This window comes from Apodemus sylvaticus, chromosome 7 (genome assembly GCF_947179515.1).
Source record: "Apodemus sylvaticus chromosome 7, mApoSyl1.1, whole genome shotgun sequence".
NCBI lineage: Eukaryota > Metazoa > Chordata > Mammalia > Rodentia > Muridae > Apodemus > Apodemus sylvaticus.
The window spans coordinates 91,960,982-91,982,936 of NC_067478.1; the positions used below are offsets into that span (position 1 = coordinate 91,960,982).

General features: G+C 37.8%; 2 pseudogenes; both read left to right on the forward strand.

Annotated features, from left to right (window-relative positions):
* The window catches only part of LOC127689773 (olfactory receptor 145-like), a 933-nt pseudogene extending 885 nt beyond the window's left edge, over window positions 1–48 (forward strand).
* A 20,466-nt stretch (window positions 49–20,514) lies between these two features.
* Window positions 20,515–21,493, forward strand: LOC127690229 (olfactory receptor 143-like; annotated as a pseudogene).
* The last annotated feature ends 462 nt before the right edge of the window (window positions 21,494–21,955 follow it).

Consider the following 21,955-nt stretch of genomic DNA (forward strand, 5'->3'; position numbering starts at 1 on the left):
GATGTTAAAATTGCTCTGATAAACGCCTTAACCCAAAGAAAGTTATAAACACACTTTGGTAACATGTTTAGCTTTAGCTATAATACTAAGATATATTGAATTCCGATTAATATATTTTTCTGGATTCTTCTCTGTAGTGTGTGTGTGGGACGCAGGGGAATAACATTGGGAGAATTTGTAACTTGTTTCATTTTTAGTAGATTTTCTTTGATCCTTACCATTGGAAAGCCTTAATCCTTTATTGTTTCATCAATTTGAGAATATCAATAAGTAATTAACATCTTCTTGTGTTTTCATTATATCACATTTCAAAAGCATTAATAGTGGGAACAAGTCCAAATAAAGATTACATAAATAATAAAATAAATAATAAAATAAATAATAAATAATAAAAGCAGGTCATTGAAGGGTACAGTTATTATCTGTCTTCTTTTTAAGTTGTGAGTCATATAGATTATCTCTACTGCTGATTTACTTTATTTGGTTACCACTTGTCATTAGATTTGACAGTGTTCACAGTCCTTACAGTAACTCACTTTTTGTACTCCTAGACTGTTCGATAACATTGCTGAATGACTGTAGACGTCCAGAAGCAATGTGTTCTATGAGATCTTCAATGGTCATTTTTTATTGTCCAGGTTTGTAATATGCCCAACACAGTGAATTATAACACCGTTTTCATAATGAATCCAGATGCAGATATCTTGAATGTCATGTGAAATTCACAGTGACAGCTGTAATATTCCAGGAAACTTAATCTATAATGAACCACTTGGCACTATCCATGAGAAGCTAGAGAACTGGGAAGCATAATGATCACACTAATCTATTCCTACTGTATAATGTGTCTCTGTAAGATATAAAGTAAGGACTTTCCAAATAAATGTACTTAGCTCAGGAGCATCACTATAACTTGGCAACACTATAAACAGAGACTTTCCATCTATGTGTTATTTAGGATGGTTTTGATGCCTTCTCAAGAACATTGGAAATAGAACCCATAGCACATCTGCTCTATGAAAATAATCTTTAGTGACTTATCTAGTTGTAATCAATATGAGCCAAGAATATTATTATCTGTATGGCCTTTCCTTCAGTCTCAGCTCAACTCTTTGTCTACATATTTCTTCCTGTGAGTATTGTGTATTCCTCCTAAGAAGGACTGAAGCACCCATACTTTGGTCTTCCTTCTTCTTGAGCTTCATGTGGTCCTCGAATTGTATTTTGGGTATTCTGAGCTTTTGGGTTAATATCCACTTATCAGTGAGTACATTTGTGTTATTTTGTGATTGTTCTACCTCATTCAGTATGATATTTTCTGTTTGCATCCATTCACATACAAATTTCATGAATTCATTGTGTTTAATAGCTGAGTAGTGTAATTGAATTGTGTAATTGTACCTCAGTTTCTGTATCCATTCTTCTGTGGAAAGACATCTGGGTTTTTTCTACCTTCTGGCTACTATAAATAAGTCTGGAAACTATGAACATAGTGAAGCATGTATCCCTGTTATATGTTAAAGCATCCTTTGGATTTATGTCCAGGAGTGCTATAGATAGGTCCTCAGGTAATACTATATTCAATTTTATGAGGAACTGACAGACTGATCTCCCAAGTGGTATTACCAGCTTGCAATCCCACTAACAACGGAGGAGCGTTTTTCTTTCTCCACATCCCTGTCAGCATCTGTTGTCACCAGGGTTTTTATCTTAGCCGTTCTGATTGGTGTTTGTTGGAATCTCAGTGATGTTTTGATTTGCATGGCCCTGATGACTAAGGATGTTGAACATTTCTTTAGGTGCTTCTCTACCTTTTGAGTTTCCACAGATGAGAAATATTTGTTAAGCTCTGTACCCAATTTTTAATATTATTTTTATCTTTTTATTATTTTTATTTTCTATATTCTTTGTTTATATTCAAAATGCTTTCCCATTTCCCAATTTCCCCCTCCCCATAAGTTCCATAAGCTTTCTTCCTTCTGCCCATTCCCCAATAACCCCTTCCCATTTCTCTGTCCTGATATTCCCCTACAATGTTGGATCAAGCCTTTCCAGGATCAGTGCCCTCTCCTTCCTTCTTCTTGGGAATCATTTGATATGTTAATTGTGTCTTGGGGATTCAAATCTTCTGGACTAATTAATATCCACTTATCAGTGTCTGCATTCCATGTATATTCTTTTGTGATTGGATTACCTCACTTAGGATGATATTTTCCAGTTCCAATCATTTGCCTAAAAATTTCATGAATTCATTGTTTTTAATTGCTGAGTAGAATCCCACTGTGTAAATATACAACATTTTCTGTATCCATTCCTTCATTGAGGGACATCTGGGTTCTTTCCAGCTTCTGGCTATTATAAATAAGGCTACTATGAACATAGTGGAGCATGTGTCCTTATTGCGTGCTGGGGGATCCTCTGTGTATATGCCCTTGAGTGGTATAACAGCATCCTCCAGAAGTGTCATGCCCAGTTTTCTGAGGAATTGCCAGACTGATTTCCAGAGGGGTTGTATGAGCTTGCAATCTCACCAGCAGTGGAGGAGTGTTCCTCTTTCCCCACATCCTTGCCAACACGTGCTGTCTCCTGAGTTTTTAAACTTAGCCATTTTGACTGGTGTGAGGTGAAATCTCAGGGTTGTTTTGATTTGCATTTCCCTAATAATCATTCTGTACCTATTTTTAATAGGGTTATTTAATGGTTTGGATTCTAATTTCTTGAGTTCTCTGAATATATTGGATATTAGCTCTTTAATGGATGTTGAAATAGTAACGATCTTTTTCCAATATGTTAGTTGCCATTTTATCATATTGACAGTGTCCTATGCCTTATGGAATCTTTGCAATTTTATAAGGTTCCATTTGTCCATTCATAGAGCATAAGCCATTGGTGTTATGTTCAGGAACTTTTCTCCTAGTCCCATGTGTCCTGGGCTCTTCCCCACTTTCTCTTCTGTTAGTTTCAGTGTATCTGGTATCATGTGGAGGTCCTTGATCCACTTGGACTTGAACTCTGTACGAGAAGATAAGAATGGATCAATATGGATTCTTATACATGCTGTCCACCAATTGAACCAGCACCATATGTTGAAAATTCTGTCTATTTTCAACTCGTTGTTTTTACCTTCTTTGTTAAAGATCCAGTGACCATAGGTGTGTGGGTTTATTTCTGGTTGTTCAATTCGATTTCATTGATCTTCCTGCCTGTCTGCCCCATCTGGGGATCCATCCCACAATCAGTCGCCAAACACAGACATTACTGTCTATGTCAAGATGTGCATGCTGATAGGAACCTGATATAGAGGTCTCTTGAGAGTCTCTGCCAGAGCCTGACATATACAGAGGTGGTTGCTCAGAGCCAATCATTGAACTCATCAAGGGGTCTCCAATGGAAGAGTTAGAGAAATGACTGAAGAAGCTGAAGGGGTTTGCGAAACCATAGGAAGAATATCAATATCATCCAACCAGATACCCCAGAGCTCCCAGGTACTAAATCACCAAGTAAGGATTGTACATGTAGGGATCCATGACTGTAGCCATATATGTAGCAGAGGATTGCCTTGTTAGGCATCAATTTGAGAAGAGGTCCATTTTCTGGTGAAGGCTCTATTTCCTTTTCGGGCACACCCTCATAGAAGCTGGAGGAAGAGGATGGGATAGGTGATTTCTGGGTGGGAAATCAGGAAAGGGATAACATTTTCAATGAAAATAGATAAAATAGCCAATAAAAAATTCATTGTTCAAAAAAATAAAATGTGATTGCCCACTTAAAAAAAGAATATTATTGAATAATATTTTCTTCAAATGAAACTTTTAATGACACAGGGAAAGCAACTTTTAAATGATAATCACTGAATTGGAAGGACTGACCATTTTTCTAATAACAATGTACTTTTAAAACATGAGTCTTCAAATTACACAAAAAGCCACAATGAGAAGTCAATAGATCTTACAAATTAATTTTAAGATAAGCATTATGTGATTGTGAGTTTTTTCTTTACCATCTATACTTTAAAAGACTTAAAGAGATGCACAGGAAAGAAACACACTTCAGAAGAAATAGAAGGAATTTCATTTTCTAATTTTTTATTCGATATTTTCTTTATTTGCATTTCAAATGTTATCTTCTTTCCTGGTTTCCCTCCATCCAGGAAAGCCCCTATACCATCGTTCCTCCTCCTGCTTCTATAAGTGTGTTCCTTCACCCACCTGACACTCACCTCCATGCCCTAAATTCCCCTATTCTTGGCATCCATCAAGCCTTCATAGGAACAAGAACCTCTCCTCCCATTGATGCCTGACAAGGCAATCCTCTGTTATATATGCAGCTGGAGCCAAGTGTACTCCTTGATTGATGACTTAGTCCCTGGGAGCTCTGTGAAACAATGGGTATCTGGGGATTATCTATGTAGGTCTAGACAGGAAGTTACTGCAGGAGTACAGGATCCAAAGGCAGGTGCCTAACTGAAGAAGCCAGAGAAAGGTGGCAACTCATTAAATCTGCTGCATTGAGGTTTTCTGTCTAAAGTGAATTCTGCTTTCTTGCAGAAACTGTTTAGTGCTAATGTGTTCTTGGGCACTGCCTTGCCAATATGGTGAGTTTTGTAAGCTTCCAGAGAATTATGATCCTCTTTCAAGAAGGAATGCTTCACTTTGGAGGCTATATCTACAAAATATTGACTATGTACTGTTTATGGTAAAGTATATTTTTAAGCTGTAATTTTATAGGAAGCTACTTGAATGCCAAGAGATTTTGTTTGGAAATATCTGTTTAGTGAAAATGTCTGTTAAAAACTTTAAATCAACTTAATGTAACTGATAAGTAATAGAGAGTTAGCATTTGATTTTTTTTTTAATTTACAGCAGTTTCTTGGCAAAGACCAAAAAGAACAGTGAAATACTATAGAATCCTTTAACTAAACACAAAGATCTCAAATTACGTGAATTTGAACAAAAATTTTAAGAACAAGATTGGCCAAAATGTTGTCTTTATTATAAGAGGTGCTAAGAAAACTATATCCCACAGGGAGAAAGAAAAAAAAGTACTTGCTTTCTGTGCCTTGCTGACAACACTCAACCTAAAATGCACCAAAGCCCTAAATGCAAGATGTAGAATTTTGAAATTTTCTCAAAGAAAGAAGCTGCTACTAAATGTGCCCCAACTTTGGAACTCTCAGTAATGTTCTTCTTTTTTTTTTAATTTAACAAGCAAATACATTCTTTTTCTGGGAGGAATGTTTCACATTCTCAAGACTGTTTGGTACATATTTTTGGAAAGATAACTCAAAACAAAACTGTTAATCCCTCATCATGATATATGTAGAACTGAAGAATAGTTTCCCAGTGTTAACGAGACCACATGAAAGTAATGTATGCTTATAGATTTATTTTTTTCATTTCAACAGCCATTATTTAAACTGCATTTTTCTTTCTTCTAATGTCATTTAAGTATGGGCAAATGTTATAAGTAAACTTCTCAGTTCTGAAAAATAATGCATTAAAGAAAATCATTTACGTTTTTAAATGTCCCTGTCTCTTGAATGATGTCTTTAAATTCTGGCTAAAGTAAATACACTTTGTTACAAAGCTCTTGTTTAAATTTAGCTCTTTCTAATAGAGATTGTGTCACTTTCTATATTTTATGTTCACTCATCTATAGATAAACAATCATAAAAATACACACATACACACACACACACACACTACAGAAGACCATCCACAAATGAAGTTTTGCAAGGGGAATTCTAAAGGGTTAAGATAACTCCAAGAGAAAAACCAATTATCTTTAGACCTTATTTTCTTTAAAAACATGGAACTGTTTTTGGACTCTGCTTGCATTTTTCTCTAAGGTGTAGCAGTTACAGGAGTTACCACAGCTATTGTATACATTCTCCTATATCATAAAACAAGGTTTTGCCATCAATTGTCCTTGTGATTGAACAACTTTTTAATCAAATTCTTCTTAATCATCAGGGTATAAAATGCCTAATGTATTAATAATGTTGGTTATTGCATGATAGTTTTTTCCAACTCATTTTTAGGATATGCTTTTCCAGGTTCATGTAAACACACGCACACACAAACACACACACATACACACAGACAAATAGACACACACACACACACACAAACACACAGATACACATAGACCTGAAACAGCGAGAGAGAGAGACAGAGAGACAGAGAGAGAGAGAGAGAGAGAGAGAGAGAGAGAGAGAGAGAGAGAGAGAGAGAGAGAGAGAACTGTGGTGGCACATGCATAAGATATAAGAATAAAAGAAACTATGACAGAAGGTTTGAAATTTTAGGGTCGGTGGATTACAGGCTATGGTGGATGATATAGAGATACCTTATCTCAGAAGAAAAGAAATATAACAGAAACAAAGAAACAAACAAGCAAAAGCAAAGAAGCAACAACTGAAATAAAATGTGAACAAAAGCATTCCTATTAATCTTTAAATTGTAAAGTAGGTTTGTAATCACAGTACAACACAGAGAGGATTACAAGGATAATGAATTTGCTGGCTATCTGGGCTACAGAATATTTGAAAGAGTAAATAAATGAATAAAAATATAAGTTTCATTCAGATGTGTGACATCAAGCATGATACAGTATTATAAGTAACCCAATCACAAAAGAACACACATGGTATACAATCACTGTTAAGTGTATATTAGCCCAGAAGCTTGGAATACCCAAGACGTATTCACATATCAAATGATACCCAAGAAGAAAGAAGAACAAAGTATGGATACACTGGTCCTTCTTAGAAAGGGGAAGAAAATACCCACAGAAGGAGATACAGAGACAAAGTGTGGAACAGAGGTAGAGGAAAAAATCATCCAGAGACTATCCTACCTAGTGACCCATCCCAAATACACTTACAAAACCCAAACACTATTATCAATGTCCACAAGTACTTGCTGATTGGAGCAGTATATAGCTGTCACCTGAAGGCTCTGGTAGTGCATAACAAATACAGAGGGGACACTCTCAGCCAGCCATTGAACTGAGCACAGGGTCCACAATGGGGGAGCTAGAGAAAGGACCAAAGGTGTTGAAGGGTTTGGCAGCACCATAGGAGGAACAACATTATGAGCCACTCAGTACTCCCAGAGTTACCAGGGATAAAACCATTAAACAAAGAGTATACATGGAGTTACCCATCCTCCATATGCACAGGCAGCAGAGGATGACTTGTAGAACATCAAAGCAAGGAGAGGCCCCTGGTCCTGGAAAGGCTATATTTGACAGTGTAGGGGATACCAGTACAGGGGAGCAGGAGGGGGTTGATTGGGAAGAGGGGGAGGGGAGATGGCTTATGGGACATGGGGGTGGGGACCAGGAAAGGCAAAATTATTTGAAATGTAAATAAAGATATATCTAATTAAAACAAGAAAAAGTAAATAAAGAAAACTAATAAAATAAAATAACAAAACTTAAGCACATTTAAAAAAAGAAAATTAATATGTACACATTTTCATTAGTAATTAAGAATCTGCTTTATATTGCTATAATATGCCATCCAAGTAAAATTATCCTTTAGGTAGTTATGGAATAATTGTCTATTTCTATATGGTCAGTATTATAGCACATATAATCTATAGACAAATGATACTTGACAAGTTTTCCTTTCCAAATCCCATGTTTCATTTTCTGGTACTAAAAATGATAGTAAACAAGGGGGAGCCTCCAGCTCATTTCCATATTGATTTCTGTGCCACGTAACAAAGTATATCATGTATTTAAGAATGGGTGTCTACTCTACATCTCAAAGGGAACCAAGAGAATAGTAATGTCCTATAATATCTGGAAGACCTTTGGGCCCTCTCTAAACAATAGCTTATCTAGAATAATGATGCATTTGAAACTTCTATTTTTATTTAAGTGTTTTGACTTCTGTATGCAGCATATTTTTTGTGCTTTTATATGTTCATTTACAATATGGATATATTTCAGCTTCATAAAATTTCCGTTGTAATGTGTTAAATTTACTTCCTTTGTTGCATAATCATTTAAGTAAATTAGGAATAATATTTCAGCTAATTTGAGATAAAATTTGCCCTGTTTATAAATTGAAATCAGTCATTACTATATTGAGTTATCAAGAACACAAATGAAAATTTATGCTTGGTCATCTTGGCTGGAAATAAGATGGTTGTAAAAAAAAAATCCTAAAAATTATCTCAACATGGGTTTACTTCTATCCTTAGATCATTTATATTCCCAAATGAGAGACAAAAGTATCTATAGCCTTTATAGTTTTAATATTTCCTAAATAGAGGTTTTGTCTTTTACTGTTCGTTGTAATGCTAATTGCTGGACTTCAAGATCTGAAGCCTTTGAGTCCCTGCCCCCAAGTAAATTCTAATTTGTGAGTAAAGATGCCAGGAGCTAATTGTTGGGAAGTATAAACAAAGGTGGGATTTAGCTTTCCAGAGTTTGAGACCACAAGGGGGAAGAGAAAGAAGTGGCCTTGAGATAGATGAATTTGCAAGAGAGGAAAGGAGAGAGAGAGGGAGAGGGAGAGAGAAGAAATTACAAAATGAAACCATTCAATATATTACATGTATTGGGGGGACTAAACTTGAAAAGATCATTCTATGCCCCCCCCAAATTTCCTGATATTGAAAAATATCTGAAAGAATGGGAAATTTATCATAATTTAAAATGAGAGACATTTAGGAAGAAAATGTGGTAGCTCTTTTCTTTATAATTGAAAAAAATTTCTTCAAGCAACACATTTTATTAATATTTCCAATCCTGTAGTTTGGCCAAGATCCTCCAGACTTTCCTATCTACCCAACTTTTTTCTCTCTTTCAAAAATAAAAATTAAGCTAAAACCAAAACAACAACATCAACAATAACAACAAAACAACGACAAAAGTCTAAAACAAATCATCTCTCCTATCCAATCTGCTCCTAAATACTTACTATTGACTCACTTTAAAACAATTGTAAAACAGACAACTTGCAGGTGAGCATAGCATCTTTACTCATCTTTCCAAACACTTTAAAAAACCCCCAGGTTATTTTTTGGAAGGTTAGAGGACACCCACATAAGTGTTTGACCCAAATGCTATCCTGTCTACAAGAAGTGCAGGGATTGTGGATGGAGAAAATTTTGGGAATGGCCAATCAATAACCAGACCAATAGGAGACATTCCATGGACAAGCACCAATCTATAACACAATTAATAATACTCTATTATGCTTCAGACAAGAGTCTAGCATGAATATCTTCTGAAAGACTTCCCTCAGCAACTGAATCAGACAGATGCAGATTACAACAGCCAAACAGTGGATGGAGCTTGGGAACATCTATGGAAAAATAGGAGAAACAATTACAACCCCTAAGGTGATAGGAATTCCATAGGAGAAAAACAAACTTAACTAACCTGGACCCTTGCAGCTCACAGAATAAACCACCAATCAAAGAACACACACAAGAGGGACCTAGACTTTCCTGAGTATATGTAGCAGTTGAATAGCTTTTTTATTCATGGAATTCAAAACAACTGGAGCAGGGCCTATCCCAAAAGCTGTTGACTGTATATAGTATATATTCTTCAAGCTGGACTGTCTGACCTCAGTGGGAGAGAAACTCTCTAGCCTCACATTGACTTGAAGTGCGAGAGTAGGGATATACCCAATGGGACCCTCACCCAATGAGAAGAGAAGGGGCAGGAGGGATGGAGGAAGAATTGTGGGGTTGGTAGAAAGGGTGGGAGCAGTGAGCAGGATATAAATTTAATAAGTAAAATAATAATAATTTTAAAAAGTGGATGTATAAACAAACTGAAGTACATTACATATAAGAGAATTGGAAGAAGTTGTGTACTGAGACTTGAAAAAATTTGGAGAATTCTTAAGTATATATTGCTAAGTGAAAAACTTGAACTCTTTAGGTTGGATTCCAGGTGAATCCAGTGCAACCACTGTGCAGAGTGGGTATACTTTCAGTAACTATGGGAATATTAAAGGTTACTAGGGATTAAGTGGGAGCTGAGAGGAAATAAAAGAAACAAAGTAAAGTTCTAGGGCAATCTGTCAATTCTGAATGATGCTGTTATGCTGTATATAACATGATGTTTTAAACCATGGAGTATATTGATGTTCTCTTTCTATACTGTAGCCATAATGTTTTGGGGAATTGTGTAAAAGTTATTCTTGTTTTATTCAACTGTTGATTTATCTGCCCTCAGATCTTGTTTCAATCTGGACACTACATTGGAGTGTTTATGCCAAGAATCCTCTGACTCACATTTGTATAAACAATTCTTATTTGTTATTCTTTCTCTTCTTAATAAATGCTGATGACTCAATGACTGGGAGGAAGGCAGAAAAGGGTAGGACTTTTGTCAGCCTGGGAAATGAGAGAGACATACCAAGAGAGAGCAAGAGAGTGAGAAAATGAGAGTGTTGGAAAGTCAGAGAGCAAGTGAGCAGGGGACCAAGAGCAAGAGAGCAATTGAGAGAACAAGAGAGAGAGAGAGAGAGAGAGAGAGAGAGAGAGAGAGAGAGAGAGAGAGAACAGAGAGAGAGAAACAGAGAGAGAGAAACAGAGAGAGAGAAAGTCAGAGAGAGAGAAACAGAGAGGGAGGGAGAGAGAGAGACAGAAAGAGAGAGAGAAAGAGAGAGAGAAAAAGACAGAAAGAAAGACAGAGAGGGAGGGAGGATGAGAAAGAGAGAGGGGGGAGGGAGGGAGAGAGGGAGGAAGGGACGGAGAGGGAGTGAGAGGGACAGAGAGGGGGAAGGGAGAAGCAGCAGGAGGGAAGGTTCTTTCACTGAAAACAATGAGGAAGGGTTCCAGAGGGAAGATCTTCCACAAGAGGAAGGAAGAATGTGTTCATAAAGTTCTGCTGACCAACAGAATCCAAAATTGCAAGCATTGGATTTCTTTGCTGGGAAGTATCCAGATTAGTTTAAGAAGTTTAATAAAAATCAGTAGATTGCCAAGATATTGAGGTGAAGCTTTGAAAATAAATCATGGTTCTTCTGTATTGTTATGAGGAACTAGTTAGGATAAAGAAATACATCTGGGGCGGCGGCGGCGGCGGCAGCGGCAGCAGTGGTTGCTCCAGCTGAAGGGCCATCAGCAGTGGAACCAAGGTGTCACAGGGACCAGTTAGGCCCTGCGCCCACGACCACTGACCTTCGCTGACCAGCCGGGCAGCAAGCAGCTGCAGTTGTGCGGCGCCTTTCCTGCACGGAGGCCACTTCAGAACTTGGCTTCCCACCAGTCAGGAGAGGTGCATCCATCTTGGTTCCGTACTCCAGGGATCGGACAGACTGAGGTACACAAACATAATCCGAGGCCAACACCGCAGTGGTCTGAGCCCGACGAGCGTTGGCCTGCACCCAGGCCCTGGGTGGGTCGGGGGGCCATCGGGGTGCCAACCCAGCCAGGAGGTTTTTTGCCCAGGCCTGTGTGCGCGCCGCCGCCATTTTGCCTGCAGGACGACAGAGAGCTCTGGCTGGCAGACCTGTAACAGGCATAGCCTGAGGCTAACAAAGCGGGGGTCCAGGCCCCAAAAGGCACAGGACTGACCCCAAGAACTGGGCGGCTTGGTGGGCCATCTGTGAATCAACCCGCCCAGGTGATTGTTAGCAAAGCAGACTCTACCAGCGCTTTCAGGGAGCGCAGGCGCGCATGCCCCCCATCCTAGTCACCTGGCGGACCCAATTAACAGTCATAGCCCTAGGGGAACTTTGCTCGGACCTTGGCCTCCCAGGCTTTTGCCTGGACTCAGGGACTGGGCGGCCAGGCTAACCTTGTGTGCGACAGCCCGGTTGGCAGATCAGCTGCCCAGCGGAGTGAGCGGCACACAGGGGAGGTCACAGCAGCATACACCGCTGGCACTCCCTGGGGGTGCACACAGGCTCCATCTGGTCCACAGACACAATCTGGGGCAAGGCCTCAGGCAGAAGCCCTCAGCTCTACTCTCTCCGCTTCCGGACCCAGATCAGTCTGGGCGGCAGCACCACATCTCCAAGTCCTGCAAGTGGATAGCTGGGCTTCCGGACGGCCAGCTGGGAGAAGTCAGTGTGCTCCAGTGAATCCAGGGGGCCCCAGGGGGAGCCTTCGGGTGCCTGCTTTGGGATCTGAATAGCCTGGGCAGCAGCACCCTCTCTACAAGCAATGCAGGAGGTAAGCTGTGCACCAGAGGCCAACTGGGAAGGGGCAGCTTGCACTGGTGAGTCCAGCACTGACAAGACAAACTAGCACCAGTGAGAACTAGATGGCAAAAGGCAAACGCAGGAACGTCACTAACAGAAATCAAGGCAATATGGCAACATCTGAACCCAATTCTCCTCTACCAACATGTCCTGGATACCCCATCACACCAGTAAAACAAGATTTGGATTTAAAATCACTGGTCATGATGCTGGTACAGGAACACATGAAGGACATACTTAAAGAAATTCAGGAGAAAATGGATCAAAAGTTAGAAGCCCTTGCAAGGAAAACACAAAATCATTGAAAGAAATCCAGGAGAATACAAAAGTCAACAAGGAGGAAATGCAAAAAACACTTAAAGAAATACAGGAGAACTTTGATCAACAGGCTGAGGTCATGAAAGACGAAACACAAAAATCTCTTAAAGAAATACAGGAGAACTTTGGTCAACAGGCTGAGGTCATGAAAGACGAAACACAAAACTCTCTTAAAGAATTACAGGAAAACACAAACATGCAAGTGAAGGAGCTAAGCAAAACCATCCAGGATCCAAAATCAGAAGTAGAATCAACTAAGAAAACTCAAAGGGAGACAACTTTGGAGATAGAAAGCCTTGGGAAAAAATCAGGGGACAGAGATGCAAATATCAACAACAGAATACAAGAGATAGAAGAAAGAATCTCAGATGCTGAAGATTCCATAGAAACCATGGACTCAACAGTTAAAGAAAATGCAAAATGCAAAAAGCTTGTAACTCAAAATATCCAGGAAATCCAGGACAAAATGAGAAGACCAAACCTAAGGATTATAGGCATAGATGAGAGTGAAGATTTACAACTTAAAGGGCCAGCAAACATCTTCAATAAAATTATGGAAGAAAACTTCCCTAACCTAAAGAGAGAGATGCCCATGAATATACAAGAAGCCTACAGAACTCCAAACAGACTGGACCAGAACAGAAATACTTCCCGTCACATAATAATCAAAACACCAAATGTTCTAAACAAAGAAAGAATACTAAAGGCAGTAAGAGAAAAAGGCCAAGTAACATATAAAGGAAAACCTATCAGAATCACAGCAGACTTTTCACCTGAGACTATGAAGGCTAGAAGGTCCTGGGCAGATCTCATGCAGACTCTAAGAGAACTCAAATGCCAACCAAAACTACTATATCCAGCAAAACTCTCAATCACCATAGATGGAGAAACTAAGATATTTCATGACAAAACCAAATTTACCTAATATCTATCCACAAACCCAGCCCTAAAAAGGATAATAGGAGGACAACACCAATACAAGGAGGGAAACTTCACCCTGGAAAAAGCAAGATAGTAACCTTTCATCAAACCCAAAAGAAGTTAAGCATTCAAATTTAAAAAATAACGTCAAAAATGATAGGAAGTAACAATCACTATTCCTTAATATCTCTTAACATCAATGGACTTAATGCCCCAATAAAAAGACACAGACTAACTGAGTGGATACGTAAACAGGACCCTACTTTTTGCTGCTTACAGGAAACACACCTCAGGGTCAAAGACAAACACTACCTTAGAGTAAAAGGCTGGAAGATAATTTTACAAGCAAATGGTCTCAGGAAAGAAGCTGGAGTAGCCATTTTAATATCAGATAAAATTGACTTTCAACCCAAAGTCATCAAAAGAGACCCTGAGGGACACTTCTTGCTGGTCAAAGGAAAAATACAAAAAGAAGAACTGTCAATCCTGAACATATATGCCCCAAATGCAAGGGCACCCTCTTTCGTAAAAGAAACTTTATTAAAACTAAAAGCACACATTGCACCTAACACAATAATTGTGGGTGACTTAAACACTGCACTTTCCTCAATGGACCGATCAGGAAAACAGAAACTAAACAGGGACACAATGAAACTAATTGAAGCTTTGGACCAATTAGATTTAACAGATATATATAGAACATTCTATCCTAAAACAAAAGAATATACCTTTTTCTCAGCACCTCATGGTACCTTCTCCAAAATCGACCATATAATTGGTCACAAGACAGACCTCAACAAATATAAGATTGAACTAATCCCATGCCTCCTATCTGATCACTATGGAGTAAAAGTGGTCTTCAATAGCAACAGAAACAACAGAAAACCCACATACACATGGAAATTGAACAATACTCTACTCAATGATACCTTGGTCAAGGAAGAAATAAAGAAAGAAATTAAAGACTTTTTAGAACACAATGAAAATGAAAACACAACATACCCAAATCTATGGGACACAATGAAAGCAGTGCTAAGAGGAAAACTCATAGCCCTGAGTGCCTCCAAAAAAAAAAAATGGAGAGAGCATACATTACCAGCTTAATGACACACCTGAAAGCGCTAGAACAAAAAGAAGCTATTTTACCCAGGAGGAGTAGAAGGCAGGAAATCATCAAACTCAGGGCCGAAATCAATCAAGTAGAAACAAAGAGAACCATACAAAAAATCAACAATACCAGGAGCTGGTATAACCCTTAGCCAGACTGACCAAAGGGCACAGAGAAAGTATCCAAATTAACAAACTTAGAAATGAAAAGGGAGATATAACAACGGAAACTGAGGAAATCCAAAAAATCATCAGATCCTACTACAAGAGCCTGTACTCAACATAACTGGAGAATCTGTAGGAAATGGACAATTTCCTTGACAGATACCAAATACCAAAATTAAATCAGGACCAACTAGACCATCTAAACAGCCCCATAATGCCTAAAGAAATAGAAGGAGTCATAGAAAGTCTTCCAACCAAAAAAAGCACAGGACCAGATGTTTTCAGTGCAGAATTCTACCAGACCTTCAAAGAAGAGTTAACACCAATACTCTTCAAACTATTCCACAAAATAGAAACAGAAGGAACACTACCCAATTCCTTCTACGAAGCCACAATTACGCTGATACCAAAGCCACACAAAGATCCAACAAAGAAAGAGAACTTCAGACCAATTTCCCTTATGAACATCGATGCAAAAATACTCAATAAAATTCTTGCCAACCGAATAGAAAGAACACATCAAAACGATCATCCACCATGATCAAGTAGGCTTTATCCCGGGAATGCAGGGTTGGTTCAATATATGGAAATCCATCAATACAATCCACTACATAAACAAACTCAAAGAAAAAAACCACATGGTCATTTCATTGGATGCTGAAAAAGCATTTGTCAAAATTCAGCATCCCTTCATGCTTAAAGTCTTAGAAAGAACAGGAATTCAAGGCCCATACCTAAACATAGTAAAAGCAATATACAGCAAACCGGTAGCCAGCATCAAACTAAATGGAGAGAAACTTGAAGCAATCCCACTGAAATCAGGGACCAGACAAGGCTGCCCCCTTTCTCCTTATCTTTTCAATATTGTACTTGAGGTACTAGCCCGGGCAATTCGACAACATAAGGAGGTCAAAGGGATACAAATTGGAAAGGAAGAATTCAAACTATCATTATTTGCAGAAGACATGATCGTCTACCTAAGTGACCCAAAGAACTCCACTAGAGAGCTCCTACAGCTGATAAACAACTTCAGCAAAGTGGCAGGTTATAAAATCAACTCAAGCAAATCAGTGGCCTTCCTATACTCAAAGGATAAGCAGGCTGAGAAAGAAATTAGGGAAATGACCCCCTTCACAATAGCCACAAACAGTATAAAGTATCTTGGGGTGACTCTTACCAAACATGTGAAAGATCTGTATGACAAGAACTTCAAGACTCTGAAGAAGGAAATGGAAGAAGACCTCAAAAAATGGGAAAACCTCCCATGCTCATGGATCGGTAGAATCAATATAGTTAAAATGGCCATTTTGCCTAAAGCACTATACAGATTCAATGCAATACCCATCAAAATCCCTACTCAATTCTTCGCAGAGTTAGAAAGAGCAATTATCAAATTCATCAGGAACAACAAAAAACCCAGGATAGCTAAAACTATTCTCAGCAACAAAAGGAAATCTGGGGGAATCTGTATCCCTGACCTCAAGCAATACTACAGAGCAATAGTGTTAAAAACTGCATGGTATTGGTACATTGACAGGCAGGAGGATCAATGGAACAGGATTGAAGATCCAGAAATGAACCCACACACCTATGGCCACTTGATCCTCGACAAAGAGGCTGAAAACATCCAATGGAAAAAAGATAGCCTTTTCAACAAATGGTGCTGGTTCAACTGGAGGTCAGCATGCAGAAGAATGCGAATTGATCCATCCTTCTCTCCTTGTACTAAGCTCAAATCCAAATGGATCAAGGACCTCCACATAAAGCCAGACACTCTCAAGCTAATAGAAAAGAAACTGGGGAAGACCCTTGAGGACATTGGTACAGGGAGAAAGTTTCTGAACAGAACACCAATAGCGTATCCTCTAAGAGCAAGAATTGACAAATGGGACCTCATAAAATTACAAAGTTTCTGTAAGGCAAAGGACACCATCAAGAGGACAAATCGGCAACCAACAAATTGGGAAAAGATCTTCACCAATCCTACATCAGATAGAGGGCTAATATCCAATATATATAAAGAACTCAAGAAGTTAGACTCCAGAAAACCAAACAACCCTATTAAAAAATGGGGTACAGAGTTAAACAAAGAATTCTCACCTGAAGAACTTCGGATGGCAGAGAAGCATCTTAAAAAATGCTCAACTTCATTAGTCATTAGGGAAATGCAAATCAAAACAACCCTAAGATTTCATCTTACACCAGTCAGAATGGCTAAGATTAAAAATTCAGGAGACAGCAGGTGTTGGAGAGGGTGTGGAGAAAGAGGAACACTCCTCCACTGCTGGTGGGGTTGCAAATTGGTACAACCACTCTGGAAATCAGTCTGGCGGTTCCTCCGAAAACTGGGCACCTTACTTCCAGAAGATTCTGCTATACCACTCCTGGGCATATACCCAGAAGACTCCCCACCATGTAATAAGGATACATGTTCTACTATGTTCATAGCAGCCCTATTTGTAATTGCCAGATGCTGGAAAGAACCCAGGTATCCCTCAACAGAAGAGTGGATGCAAAAAATGTGGTATATCTACACAATGGAGTACTATTCAGCCATTAGAAACAATGAATTCATGAAATTCTTAGGCAAATGAATGGAGCTAGAGAATATCATACTAAGTGAGGTAACCCAGACTCAAAAGGTGAATCATGGTATGCACTCACTAATAAGTGGATATTAACCTAGAAAACTGGAATACCCAAAACATAATCCACACATCAAATGAGGTACAAGAAGAAAGGAGGAGTGGCCCCTGGTTCTGGAAAGACTCAGTGAAACAGTATTCAGCAAAACCAGAACGGGGAAGTGGGAAGGGGTGGTTGGGAGGACAGGGGAAGAGAAGGGGTCTTGCCGGACTTTCGGGGAGTGGGGGGAGCTAGAAAAGGGGAAATCATTTGAAATGTAAATAAATTATATCGAATAATAAAAAAATAAAATAAAGCTGCTATGAAAAAAAAAGAAATACATCTGATATATTAATTTACTAGTTACATTTAAATTAAAAGTTATTCAATTTGCAATGTATTGACTGTGTAAACTAACAGATTTTGGTATGGAAATTTAATTGTGCAAATAAAGTACAGTTAATGTCTTTGTGCCCATACTACCTTCCTTTCAATCTCGCTTCTGCACAGGACAAAATACATGGCATCTCTTTATCCAACATTTCTCTTGACTTGATCGGAACTTCCATGCTGTTTCTTCACTTTCTAGAACATAATTCTAAATAACACTCTATTATGAATCCACAATACATTTTCTTTATCCAGTAATTCAGTTCTATGTTTCTATACTGGTTCGGTAACTTAGGTAGAAAAAAATTAACGGTGAAGTTAGGTGTGTAGTTATACCTACTGGGTGACAGGGATGACAAAAGAGAATCACATGGTGGATCTCATTTAATCTCTTCTGGAGAAAGCTTCACAATCATGTCCATTGTGCCTGGATTTCTTTACATTTCTACCAGTTTTTTAAGTGTTGCTTTTTCTTAACATCCTAGCTAGTTATTTTTTATTTCTTGCTTACAGACGTTCAGAATGGAGGAGGATAGAATCCCAATGTGTGTGTGTGTGTGTGTGTGTGTGTGTGTGTGTGTGTGTGTATTTATTCTGTTGTTGTGTTGATGGTGGTGGTTGTGTTTGGTGTTATTTTTCTATTATATTCCTGCTTCTCCCATGGGGGGTTACTCTGTAATCAATGGTGTCATAAAATTTCTAAAATTCCAAATTCCTTCCACCTAACTTCAAGGATTACAAGCTTGAAACCCAAGTTAATGTATTTTTGATTTGCTATTTTCTTGATGGTTAGGGTGGTGAATAAGATTTCATATATTGACTAGCTATTGTAATTTTTGGAAGACTTGTTTTCAATATATTTGCTCATTTAATTATTGTTTGTTTATATTTTGCAACAATGGATATCAATATAAGGGTTCAATGCATACTCAGCAAGAATTCTTTCACTGTACTTCATTCTCAGTTTTTACTTGATCATTTCATAACTCAGTTATTATTTTTTTTAAAGTTTTTCCATTTGGGAATTTATATAAGGTCAGAATAGCTGTTATTTTTTTTTCTGTTCTGATTGCTGTCACTTCACTAAATATTTTCTTGTGAAAAAACTTGAATTTTCTTTAATTCCATTTATTAATTCAATTATTTTTTCTCCTATTGTAGTTTTATACAAAATGAGATTGCCTGATATTAAAGCATATTCCTGCTATATTTTCCTAGAAATTTCAAACATTTATGTATCATTTAAAGAACTTTGATAAATTTTGAATTGACTTTTGTACAGAAAAAAGGATGGGAATCTAAGTTCCAGCTTCTTTATGTACATAATGAGTTTTCCTAATAGCATATGTTGAAAAGGACTTCTTTTCATTAGCATAAAATTAGATCCACTGTGTTGAAACATAGGGGACCACTGACATGCATGCCAGTATATATTTTATCAATCTGATTTCATATCTACACATATGAATAGACAAGTATAAATATAAATAAAGCTCAGACACAATATGTTATTTCTTGGCAGTTTCATATAAGAAATCTGACTACCTGGGTTTAACTCAGAAACTTTTATACTTCCTTCTTTATTCTTTAATCTACTCTCTATAAAATGCCTATTGAAAGTTAAAGAATTGCATATTTATTAACAAAATCACAGAATAGGAAATCCTCAGAAATGGTAAGTGACAATATCCTTGGATTTTCCTCTTTGAGATTTGTTCTGACATAATAGAAAAATTCCCAAAGGAGAGCATGAAACTCTGTCCTAGGATCTACATAATACAGTAGGGAAATTATAGATTGATTAGAACTTCAAATCACCAACAATTCAATGTTAGGTTTATAGCATCTATAGTAAATAGGCTCAGGAGTATCTACCAACAATGGGTTCTTACAAACTGGCAGGAAGTCATAAAAATGAGAAAAATTTTCTTGGTCAATCAGCATAGAATCTCCAGGTGGTAAAGTCTCTGGATGGCCTTTCCTCCAGTTTCTTCTCTATACTTTATCTATATATTTGCTCCTGTGATGATTTTGTTCCCCTTCTCAGAAGAACCAAATCACCCATACTTTCATCTTTATTCTTCTTGAACTTCATCTGGTTTGTAAATTGTATCTTGGGTATTCCAAGCTTCTGGGCTAATATCCACATATCAGTGAGTACATACCATGTGTGTTCTTTTGTGATTGCCTTCAAAGGCTAATGTCTTCTAGTTCCATCTATTTGTGTATGCATTTCATGAATTCATCTTTCTTGAGCTGAATATTATTCCATTGTGTAAATATACCACATTTTCTGTATCCATTTCTCTGTTGCAAGACATTTGGGTCCTTTCCAGCTTCTGGCTATCATATATATGGCTATCATGAACATATTGGAGAATGGGACCCCAGAATCTTTAAAATACTGGGAAGAAAGTGTCTTGTATCTCAACACCAGTGAAGCAGCCAGGAAATAGGCAAGTCCTAAATCATCCATGGCTTGATAATTTTCCCTTCAAATACAAAGCAGTATTAATCATGGAATTGGATAAAAAAAAAAGTGGATGACTTCTTTTGGTTCCATTAAGGAGATTAAGCTACATAATGGGGAAATGTTCAGCAATTTTGAACATTTCCTCTCAGCATTATCTCACGGCATAGTCACTCATTGTGGGTGGGGACTTGTGAAATATTAGTAGCCATGTTCTTTGGATGCCTTGCTGCAATTTTATAAACAATACTGAGACTGCAAAGACTGAACTTCACTTCTTTCTCTGGGTTTAAGATACAGGTTTTCTTGCTAAGGTCACCTGGTTCTGATTTTATTCCTACAGATGCAACACATGAAGCAAATGAATACGGAAAATGACTCTTCTGTATCTGAGTTGATTCTTATGGGAATGACATAACTGCATGATCTCTGGTGGTCTTTATTTGTCCTGTTCTTGGTGAACTATACAGCCACTGTGATGGGAAACCTGAGTTTAGTGATTCTCATCTGTCTGAACTCAAAATTTGTACACACCAATGTATTATTTATCTTCAACTTGTCCTTCATTGACTTCTGTTATTCATTTTTTTAACCCCCAAATTGCTGATAGGACTTATCTAAGAACACAACACCATATCCTTCACAGGATACATGACTGAGCTGTTTTCTTTATGTCTTTTTGTTAACTGTGAGTGCTATGTGCTGACAGCCATGGCCTGTGATAGATATATGGCCATCTTTAGGCCTCTGCCATACACAGTATTCATGTCTCCCAGCGCTTGTTCCCTGATAATTTTTGCTGCACACTTAATGAGTGTCTGTTCTGCAATTGTCCACATAGGATATATAAAGCAGCTCAGGTTTTGTGGTACAAAAGTCATCAAACAATTCATTTGTGATACTTTCACTCTCCTTAAGCTTTCCTGTGATAGTAGCCATGCCAATGAATTTATGAGTTCTGTTTCTGTGACTGTTGTTGTTATGTGCAGCTTCATTATTGTATCCTCATATTCTTTCCTTCTCGTCAACATTATCAATTTGTCATCATCTAAGGTTTGGTCCAAAGCTGTGAGCACATGTAGTTCTCACATTTTAAGTTTTACCATGTTCTACTTATTTGGTCTGTTTGCCCTTATCAAACCATCATCTGGAGAATCTGTAGTTTAGAGGACATACTTTTTTCAGTAGTTTACACTTTTGTGCTGCCTTTGTTGAATACCCTCACTTATAGACTCTGGAACAAGGATGTCAAACTTGCTTTGAAGAAAACACTAAAGAGAGTAATAATCTAAGTCAAGTGTTTGTGTTGTAGCTAATATCTATGTCTCTAATTTTTCTCCTCTTCACTCCTTTTTCTTGTCCACTTCTTCTATCGTGCACTTTCCTTCTTTCCATTTCTACTTTTTTAATATGTTTAGAGTATGATATGCAAGTAACCTCATTAATATGTTTTTCTCTTTCTTAATTAAATGAATTAACAATTTTTTCTCACTCTCTGCATAACTTTTATGTTAATGTGGCTCTACGTTTTATATAGAGACCTTGTGGGGATAGTTTTGTTCATATTTTCAAGTACTTATTCTGAGACAGTAATGATTATATACATATATATGCATATGTATATATATATATATATATATATATATATATATATATATATATACACGTGTGTGTGTGTAGGTGTGTCTGTGTATGTGTGTGTGTGTATGAAGGTTCAACTGACAGTCAACATGTAGAAGAATGAAAATTGATCCATTCTTATCTACCTGTACAAAGCT